General features: G+C 47.9%; 1 protein-coding gene across 1 annotated transcript in view; it reads left to right on the top strand.

The window, feature by feature from the left end:
• The first annotated feature begins 9105 nt into the window (after positions 1-9105).
• The window catches only part of IGFN1 (immunoglobulin like and fibronectin type III domain containing 1), a 45775-nt gene continuing 44612 nt past the window's right edge, over positions 9106-10268 (top strand). Inside the window, exons 1-2 of the mRNA XM_081300235.1 lie at positions 9106-9206; positions 9307-9418. The gene's annotated coding sequence lies outside the window, so the exon portion shown is untranslated. The remainder of the gene's footprint in view (positions 9207-9306; positions 9419-10268) is intronic.

Raw genomic sequence — 10268 nt, 5'->3', positions numbered from 1 at the left:
AGTGGAGATGTGTTTTAGGGGAGGACAATAAAGCTGCTACAGAACTTTTTCATATCCATCTAGCAGTTTCTGGCTAAAAAGGGAGTTTTTAATATCCTGGCAAACAAAAGCCTATAAGGAGAGTTAGAGGGCACACATTTAGACACAAAACTTCGATGAAGAGAGAGCACAGGCTGTGCAAAATGCAGAAACCAAAAACTGTGTTATGGGGGCTGGGGTTGTGGCTCAGCAGTAGAGAGCTCATCTAGCATGTGCGAGGCACTGGGTTCAATCCTCAGCACCACATAAAAATAAATAAAATAAAGGCATTGTGTTCAACTACAACTAAAAAAAATATTTAAAACAAAAGAACAAACAAAAAACTGTGTTATGTGTATAGTTGTGGGGTGGGGAGGAGGGTGCAGAAAGGGAATACTGTAATCAGAATGATCTTGCAAGGTGGAAATGGAGGCTGAGTCTCCGTTTTCCACTTGCGCAAATATAGGAGAGAGAAGGAAGTGTATCTGTGGATGTGTTGGTGGATAGAATGGTCTAATATGACTAGAAAGACAAGCTGATCTGATTTAGGGCTTCAGACCTAGCAGCTCATTTTGTCTAGAATAAGGCAGCATCGATCGATCGATCCATCTCACTTTGCCTCAGCAGCTGGGAGCTCTGCTCTATTTAGGAATACCTGCCATGAAGACAAGACTGCTTTATGGGGCAGTGGCCAGTGTGGTGAAGGCCTCAAATCCCTGCCACAGAGATGGGGGAATAGTCCTGGGAAAGAGAAATCTGAGGAGTATGACAGCTCTTTAGGGCCATCTGAAGGGATGCAGTGTGGAAGAGGACTGGCTTGTAGCATCTGACTTCAGAAGGCAGACACTAGCAGAGAACAGACACTAGCAGAGAAACTGTTCAGCTTAGTATTAGGAAGAATGTTTCACCAAGTTATCTACAGTCAGAATGAGTTGCCTGGCTATGACTCTGAAAGTTACGTTGCTTTGGTTGTAAGCAACAGAAACTGACTGGTCAACCTAAGAAAAACAAAAGTTTGTTAGAAAGAAGTGGGAAAGTCACATGGTTTTAAAAAAATGACTGAAGAACAAGGTATGGCCAAGTGCTGTGGTGCATACCTGTAATCCCAGCAATTTAGGAAGCTGAGGCAGAAATATCACAAGTTCAAGGCCAGCCCTTCAACAGGTTAGCGAGGCTCTCAGCAACTTAATGAGACCCTGTCTCAAAATAAAAATATAAAAATGGCTGGGGATATATTAGGTAAGAGGTAAAGCACCCCTGGTTTCAACCTCTGGTATCAGAGAGAAAGAGAAAAGGGAGTGGAGGGGGGAGAGAAAGAGAGAGAGAAGAAGAAGAAGTGGGTGGAGAGGAGGAGGAGGAAGGGAGGGAGGCAGGCATGAAGAGGCATCCTTGGTTGTTATTCAGTATGGTAAAGTACAGAACAGAAGTAGTTCTAAAGACTGAACTTTGTCTCATGTCTGTCCCTTGGCAGAAAGGTCAAGACACCTTGAAGGTAGGCCCAAGGGTATCCCCCAAGACAAATAAACAATTAATAGTGGGAGGGCCAAACCACCACTGTCCTCCACCATGTCCCTTTTCTCTGCCACTCAGGAGATCAAATAGCATTGTGGGTTTTTTGTTTTTGCTTTTTTATTTTAAGAGACCAGGTCTCACTCTGTTGCCTAGGCTGGCCTTGAACTCCAGGCTTCAGCCATCTTCGTGTCTCATCCTCCAAGTAGCTGGGACTACAGGCATTCCAGCGCCCCAGCTGGAGAAGCATTATGATAGTAACAGTCTTCAATGTATTCTAATTTGTCTTTACAAGTGAAAAACGCGCCCATCTGGTTGCTTAATGTTTTTACTAGTAGAACATGTGACAGTCATGACTGAGTGATGAAATGCCAAATGGTGTGAGAACAGGCTTCTCCTAGGCGACAGACAAGCTGATGGACTTGTGCATTCAACAAACAGGTATCAGATGCCTACTATGTGTCGAGCCCTGTTCTAGACACCAAGACTCATTAAGCCGGTGCAAAAATGGAAAGGTTAAATATTTGCGGGTGTAGACGCAAAGGGCATGTGCATTGCATCTGGGTTGCAGTGGGTGGAGCCGGCCAGGGAGGGATTCATTTCAGGCCAAGGCCCGCCCTAGTCCCAGCCGCGAGTCATCTGGCACTCCAGCTGTCCAATCCCTACCACCCCATCCCACGAGGCTCCGCCCTGGGTCCCCAATGCCTGGGTTGTTTGCAGTCCAGTGGCAGGTGGCGCCCCCGTGGTAAGGACATTTCTGTTCGGGGCCAGCAGCTGTCACCTGAGAAAGATTAAGATTCTCCCAACCAGGCGACAAGGCCTGTTGTGCCCCAGACAGGCACAGCTCAGATTCCCTCCCTGAGGCAATTAACCCGGGAAAAAATGTGACAAATCTCCCGGGGCATCCGCCCTCCAGTCCAATGCCGCTCGCTCTGGCCTTTCCTAGACTGGAGCGGAATCTGGAAGAATTTCTGAAAATCGAACTTGGTGGGGGCGTCTCCCCTTTTTTTCCTGGGGTCAGGAGGGAGAATTTAAGATGGGCCCAAGCGGGGGACGACCCGGGGCCCCCAGTCCCTGCCACCCCTGCCCTGGCTAAAAGCAAAAAGCTAAGGTCGCTGCAGAAAGTGGGCACCCACAGCAGGGGTGCGCTGGCCACCACACTCCCGAGGTACTGCGCCCTGAGGTCACCGCTCCGCGTCCGGGGCGGGGCGGGAGGCTGGGTCCCGCTGATCCCAGGAGACGTAGCAGCACGGAGACACTAATCCGATGTTTTTACACATAATCACTTCACACGCGAAGATCACCTACCTCAGATTGCTCTCATAGCTGAAGGGATCTGTCAGTTTTAAAGGCTTTCAGCTCACGTTCTCCAGGTCGATCAGGACAGAGTCTCCCAGGGCGGGACCAGCGGCCTCTCAGAGCCTCTCAGGTTCTAATCTCCCCGTGGCCACTAGCCCTGGATCAGGGCATCTCTTTGGATCTCACCTGTTCAGTGGGTTAAACTGAACCCTATGCATCTCTTTTTTTTTGGGGGGGGGGCTTACTAGGGTTTATTTATTTTGAATACATAAGCTGGAAAACATTCTCAGTCTCTTTGGACACATTTTAGATTCCATAGAACCAGAGAGAAGGATAAATACAAGTGTCTGAAGAGCCATTTTATATTTGGCTTTTGCTGCATATTGGTTCTATGATCAGGAAGAGACATGCCAATCCTTCTGTCTTGACTGTCCCACACCCTCTACTTCCTTACCCATCTGGCTATTTCATCTATTCATCTTTCAAACACAAGCCCAGATGCCCCCTCCTGTGGGAAACAAGTCTTCAGAGTCAGTGAATCACCCTTCCTGGGTGTCTAGTATATCATGTATAGATTCTCAAAATTACCATGGCCAGACTATCCAGAGCTAAGTCTCACCAGCTCTGCTGGCATTATCTGTGTGACCTTGGACAATGTCCTACACCTCTCTGGGCTTCATTATTCTTACCTATAAATAGAAAGAACATATGTACTAACTTCACGAGGGTGTTGTGAAGCTCAGGACGACAGTTCTCATTCAACAGTTCTCACTCTATTAGTATTTAAAAATTAAAATATGGCCCTATGCATCTCTTGAAAGAGAAAAGAGACTTCAAAGTGTGTTTGGAAAGTTAAAGCCTGCCAGGAGTGGAGGGGTCTCTTTGAGCTAGGAATCTCACACCCCTCTCTGGCATGTGAGTTTGCTCACCAAGGGATGCTGATTTCATTTAAAAAAAAATGTTTATAATTGACTAGAAGGAAACCAACCTAATTGCTTATGGGCTGGGGAACGACCACATGGAAGGGCTGCTTATTGGCAGGGATTCCCTCAGGAAATGAAGGAGTGGGAAGGCCTGAGGCCTAGGGGCGACTTCTGTAAAACTTCCTGTGATCAGAACCATCAAATTTGATGATTAGAGAAGGAGATTGGGACTCATTTTGAGCCAACCCCTCTTTTCACAGATAAGGAAACAGGCCCACACAGGGGCAAGTGACCTGCCCAAGGGTATGTTGCTATTGGCCAGAGGCGGCTCTGGAATTTCTTTGAAGCATATTGAACCCAGTTTCCCTGACCTGGACCTCAATCCTGGCTCCCCAAAGCCTCACCCCACATGAAAACAGGTTTAGGGATTCTTGTTTTTCCCCCAGAGAGTTAACAGGATTGTTTCCTGCTTCTAGTGAAGGCACTCTCTGAGATCATTTCTCTCAAGTTGGAGGAGCCAGGGGTTTCAGGGGTTAAAGAGTATTTCACTGGTGTGGGATTTAGCAGAGGTGAGATTTTCATGAGCACTGTGTACTCTATCAGTTTACAACATGCTGTTAATAGAGGCCATTAATCATAGCCAACTGCAGCTGGCTCAGCCTGGTTGGACAAGGACAGCCCGCCATCTTTGGGACAAGTACTGAAGGAAGAGCCTCCTACAGTTACCCCTGACGCCTGAAAATCTGTCCCAGGAGAGAAGAAACATGATGACACTGGCACATATATAGCTGGTGTCTCATTCACTCCTTCCCAGTCCTCCCCTAATGTCCCAACCTGGGTAAAATGCCCAACACGGCGCCGAGTACACATTAGGTGATTAATGAATACTTGAAAAGAGACTAGATTTTGGAAGGCTCTTCCCCCAGACATCAGCAAAGAGGGAGGGAGAGGTTTTGACTGCCAGCTGCTGGGCAGAAACCCAATGCGACTAGTACCCCAACAAAGTAGAATCTGCAACTGGGCATTTAGAGGCAGATCTTTGCTTGCAGGGGGGCAGTGGTGTAGGGGCAGCGGCCAGGTCAGTGGGTTTCAGATGTCAGCTTCATATCTGAGAACTTGCTTCTCTTTCTTTGGTGTCTGATGGGCCCACACTCTCTCAGTCTTGGCTATCCATAATACCTCCAACTTCAGACCCCTGGTTCTCTTGGATCTGTTATGGTCAAGACCATATGGTCAAGATTCTGGTGGACTAACTAGGCTGGTAGGCTTCCAGCAAAATCCTAGACAGCCTATTGCTAAGGAGATTGAAGTCCAGCCACCATGTCTCAGAATATCCCACCCAACATAGTATTGTACTCTCCAGCCGAACGCGGACCATCTGGACCCAACATGCTGTTAGATACCAGAGGAATTATATGTTGTCCTTAGCCATCTCCTTATTTAATCTTGAGCTTAGAGCAAGAGAAAATGAATATAAATTAGGAGGAAAGGTTTAATCACTTGGATGAGTTTAGCAGCCATCATGTATGTGGAACTTACCATCTATCAGCCTCTTTGACATATTATTCAAATATTATCTCATTTAGGACTCAACAACACTATGAAGCAAATATTCTTTTATCCCCATTTTATAAGTATGGAAACAGAAGTGCAGACAGGTTAAGTTCTTTGACTAAAGTCATAAAGCAAGGAAGTGTCAGATCTGTGTTTGCAACCCAGGTCATCTGGTTCCAGTCCATGCTCTAAGCCACCCAGAAAGGATGGGCCTGGGAAGAACTTTTTAATAGTATGGTGTCAGTCTCAGGCTCCCATGCAAAGATGCCCCTCCCTCCAACCAGGTGTGTGCAGCCTTCCTGGAGAAGGGGTGATGCAGTGGACCTTTATAGGCCCTATTAGTTGACAATCCGCCAATTCCCTTGGAGGATTCCCTGCTCTCAGACTTTATTCACTTGCTTCTCTTTCTGCACCATCCAACAGGCTGTTCTGAGCTGCTTGGTTGAGTTCAGCTGTTGCTGAGGAACAAGTAATGTACAAACCCTGAAGGATTACGGTGCTGATGAGGCAGCCATCAGAAAATATCACTTGACAGGGCCTCTCTATTTCACAAGTCACGGGGCTGAGCATGGAGCCCTCTTCTTGTCCTCTAGCAGCCCTGGCCTCTCACAGCCCAGCCCTTCTTATTTCCACCTGAGCCTTCTCCCACAGCTGCTTTGGGTTCATAATATTTGTTAGACCTTCAAAGCCACCCCTCCCTGGTCCCATGTCAGACACTTGATATAGAGACCCGGGAATAAGGGGTCAGCTTCCTTTGCTCTGCAAGGTGCCCCTTGGAGTGCCCACCTGGCAGCTCTTTCTACACAGCTCCACAGGAGGGGTTCTTTGTGTTGCTTGTCCAAAATATCTCAGAGAGGACAATTCATGAAGCCAGTGAGATGGAGTTTCTGGGGGCAAGTTTTCAGGAATTAATTGGGGCCCTCATGAGAATTCAAAGTACACAGTTTAACTGGCCTGTCGTTCTGCAGATTTCTCCTGTGCATGCCCAGATGGTGAATGCTGTACACAGACCACACTCATTTCTGCTGTTGTAACACAAAAGATGCCATTCATGAAACATAAATGAATAGCTATGGAACAGATTTGGCCTATGGGCCACAGTTTGCTAGGCCCTGAGAGAAGCTGGTTTAGGGCTGGGGCCTGGGTGGGAACTCTAGCAGGCAGAGCTGTGCAGCAGGTTCTGTGTAATACCCCAGATGACTGAGGTGCACCCTGACCTGCACAGACAGGGGACACTGACCTGACCCATCCCAGTTCAAGTCATTAGTGGACAGAGGTCTCTGGGAAGCACTGGATAAGGGTGAGGACTGCTCTTGTGGAATGGGGTTGTGGGGTGCTGCCTCAAGAGTGCGTTCAGTCCTCCTCTCCACTCAGACAGCTACCTTGCTAGGGAGGGAGCTCCACACAAAGTTTATCATGGACAAACACCTTCTCTTTGGCTGCTGGGCCATATCAGCTCTCTGTACCCTTTCTAGCAGAGGCAGGAAGGAACCCCAAAGCAAATTCCCACTAGATTGTGTGTTTATTGGATGCTTTTTTGGTCTGGTGCTGATGTTCAGCAGCATCTGGGAAGTCCTATCCTGGGAGTGGGGAGACCTCCAGGAATCATCTCAGATGTTATAGACCTACCTCATTTCCTTGGGGACACCCCTCTCTCTTCTATCCCTAAGCCTCTGCTTATGCTGTTCCTTCTGCCTCTTCCTTCATCTTCTTCTCTTAGCTGAATTCTCCTCATCCTTCCAACTCCTCCAGGAAGCCTCCTAACATTTCTACCCTCCCCATAGTCTTGGCTAATGTCACCATGGGCTCCTATTATGTCCTAATAGTCCTCAACCATAGCCCTTGTTTTGCTTTGTTGTAATACTTATTTGGACTGTACCTCTGCAAAAATGTAAGTTAGATTGAAAACTCCATGAGGAAAAGGACCCCAGTAACTCACAAAAGATTTGGCACACAGAAGTTGCTCAATAAATGGTTATTAAAAGAAGAATTCATCCCATTTACGTCACCAGGCAGAACATTCCTTAACTATTGCAGGAATGAATGTGTCCATCATGTTCCCTATAAATTTCCCAAGATGTTTGAAGAACAAAAGCCTTTCCCTGTGGTTTTATATACAATTTTTCCCTTTCAGCTTTGGATTCTGTTCATTGAAGTACAAGCACACATGTATCATGGGTCCCTAGAGGTGTCTGAATGGAGGCCAAGTTCTTGTCTTAGTGGACTTCATTTAGGGAGGAAAGTGGTAAGAGGAACGTTTTCCTGGACTCCTTCTGGAAGGGAAACTGACTATCCCCCTCTATGCTTGGGTACCTTATTATTTCTCTGTGACTTAGTTTCCCCCTTTAAAAACAGGAAGGTACAGTGTGTGTGGTATGTGTGGGGTGTGTGTGAATGGAACCTCTGTAGAGTGAACATTTCCCTCTCGAGTTTGAGCAGGTTTTCTCTGGAAAGGAGTTTTCTAGCTCTTTGGTGTTCTTTGGAAAACTCCAATTGTAGTTGGGATTAGAATTTCCACACCATGGCAATTTACCTGCACCCCTGCCTGCCACCAGCTCGGGGAACATGGGTCAAGCTCAAGCTTGTGGCCTAGAGATCCTGATAACACCCCTCAGATTCAGCAACTGCATCCCAAAGAGCAAGAAAAACCTTCCAGATACCTCACTGACCTTCCTAATTTCCCCAGAAAGGAAAGGAGGAACAGAGATGGGTCCTGTAGAGCCAGGGACATTGAAGTACAAGTTGAAGTTACCACTGAGAATTTGAATTTGGACAGCGGCCACCTGTGCTGATCTCTGTTCACCCTTTTCTTTGGGGCCTGATGTAAATGGCCAGTTACAGCCCGTGGATGGTACCGGGTCTGTTACTGAGGAGCTGTTGCCTCTTGACTTCAGGGTTTTGTGCCTTTGATGGAGAAACCCTTAAGGTATTCTTGGGGGGCAACTGGAATGAGCCTGCCTGGCAGGCAGTGGGGGCTGCTAGTAAGGAGCAAAGCAGTTCCTAGTCACGAGTACAGTATGTTTATGGGGTAGTAAAAGCAGATTGCAAACAAATATATCATTGTCTTTCTATTCTTGCCTCTGTGCCTGTGACCTGTTGCCCCCTTGGGTGGTCCTTGGGACAGGGACTTATTCACCCTCGTTCCCTTTGACTTCAGATTCCCCGCCTAGGAGATCTGCCTGATAGTTCTAGGTTCTTCTCCCTTCTTTCCTCACCGGAGAGTATCCCTGGTAGAAAAGCTGACAAAGCAACTAACAGACCGGGCAGCTCATTCATTGCTAGGGTAAGAAGTGCTAAATCTTCTCCAACCTGTCAAGGGCAACTGCTTGTAGGTCATTCAGTAGGCAGGTCCCTCTCAAGTTCTGAGACTGGCATCGCTGGGCGAGGAGCTTAACCCCAGCACCTGTAGTTCTGAGCAGCCACTCTCTTACCCCCCTGCCCACCCCCTCCATTCCTTGCACAGCTATTTGATAATCATGTGATGTGCTTAGTGTGTCCCCATCTCTGCCCTTAAAGTTCCTGTCTCCTGGCAAAACACTCTGGGCTGAGTAATTCCTGGACAGAATCCAGGCTGAGGTGCTGTAGGGATAGCAGAGGATGAAGGAGACACTGTCCTCTCCTTGGGGAGCTCATGAATGTTGTGGATGAATTGGGGCAGGGGTGAGGCACACAGGTCCAATCCCCGGGCATCTTCTGTGCATGTGTATAATGCAGGAATGGCAGCAGGTGGAGGGGAAGGAGGAAGAAGATGCTGGGGGCGGGGGGAGCCGAGTCAAGAGATCCTAGCCAGGCAAGGTTTCTGGCAGAGACAGGCTTTCCATAAACTGTCAAGAATGTTGCTTGACAGGAAGAAAGAGATCCAGGTTCAGAGCAGAATAAGTGTCTTAAAAACAGGGCTCAGAGGTAGGAAAGGAGGCATTCTGCAGAAGGACTAGAATAAAGTCCTTGTAGGTATGTCAGGCTAGAATACAGATCCAGCCTCACCAGATTTTTCTCTCTCTAGATCAGACATTTCAGGAGAAGGATGAGATGAGAGAGGCTTCACATTCCAGGGAAGGACTCAAGATCTCAGACTAAATCTTTGAACAGTCAAGGGTGCCGAGTCTGGTACCCAGGTATGTATGCATACGCATTTATGCATGCTAGACAGTCAATATGTGGGGTTTGAGTGAGCGAGCAGCAGGTAAAGCAAGGCGTGTGTGCACTGGTGTGTGAGCAGTGTGTGGGGATGGGGTGAGCTTCAGCAACAGCTGTGGCAGCCCATGAGCATGTGTGAACCCCTGCTGAGGACAGGGGTCGCCAGTGGAGATTGTAGTTTGGTGTAAAAAGATCACTGGCTTAAAAATAGGAAAGAATGGCAAGTCTGTAAGAAGAGCGGCAGCTCTGTTCCTCTTCCCTGTGACCCATGTCTTCTTATTTCTTCAGCCCCAGCAGTGACCCTCTCCCTGGTTCTCCCTGCAGCATATCTGCAGCCCTCCCTTCTCCTCCTCCACCCCTGCTGTCTCACTCATAATCCTCTCCATGCACCCACATCCACTTCTACCCTGTCTTAGAACCTCCAAGCTACAAAAGAGACAGGAAGTCTGATGTAGACTTTTGACCATTAGTGCCCAGAGAAGAGCACAGACCCCTAGCTCCACAGCTTCCAGGGTTTCTGATGTCAAGTCCACCAACACTGTGCCAGTGAAGGATGTCACAGGTGGGCTCATCTCAAGGAAGCATCTGGACCATTAATCATGGTGCTACTATGTAGAAAAGCCCAGACCCCATTTTCTTCTCCTTTGGTCCCAACCCCATCTCCCCGTGACTTGCTCTCCATCGTTTCTCCCTGTCTTTGACTCTTTGGTTCTTTGGGCTTTCTGCTCTGCTTCCATTTCTACTTTCCCACCATTCCCAGAACCCCTCTCTATCTGAGTATGCAACTCTGACCCAGCGTCAGCTCCAGCAAGCTGGAACCTACTGTGG

The sequence above is a fragment of the Spermophilus citellus genome, assembly GCF_964194105.1.
Source record: "Spermophilus citellus genome assembly, chromosome: 6".
In the NCBI taxonomy this organism is placed as follows: Eukaryota; Metazoa; Chordata; class Mammalia; order Rodentia; family Sciuridae; genus Spermophilus; species Spermophilus citellus.
This window is presented reverse-complemented; position numbering and strand designations above follow the sequence as displayed.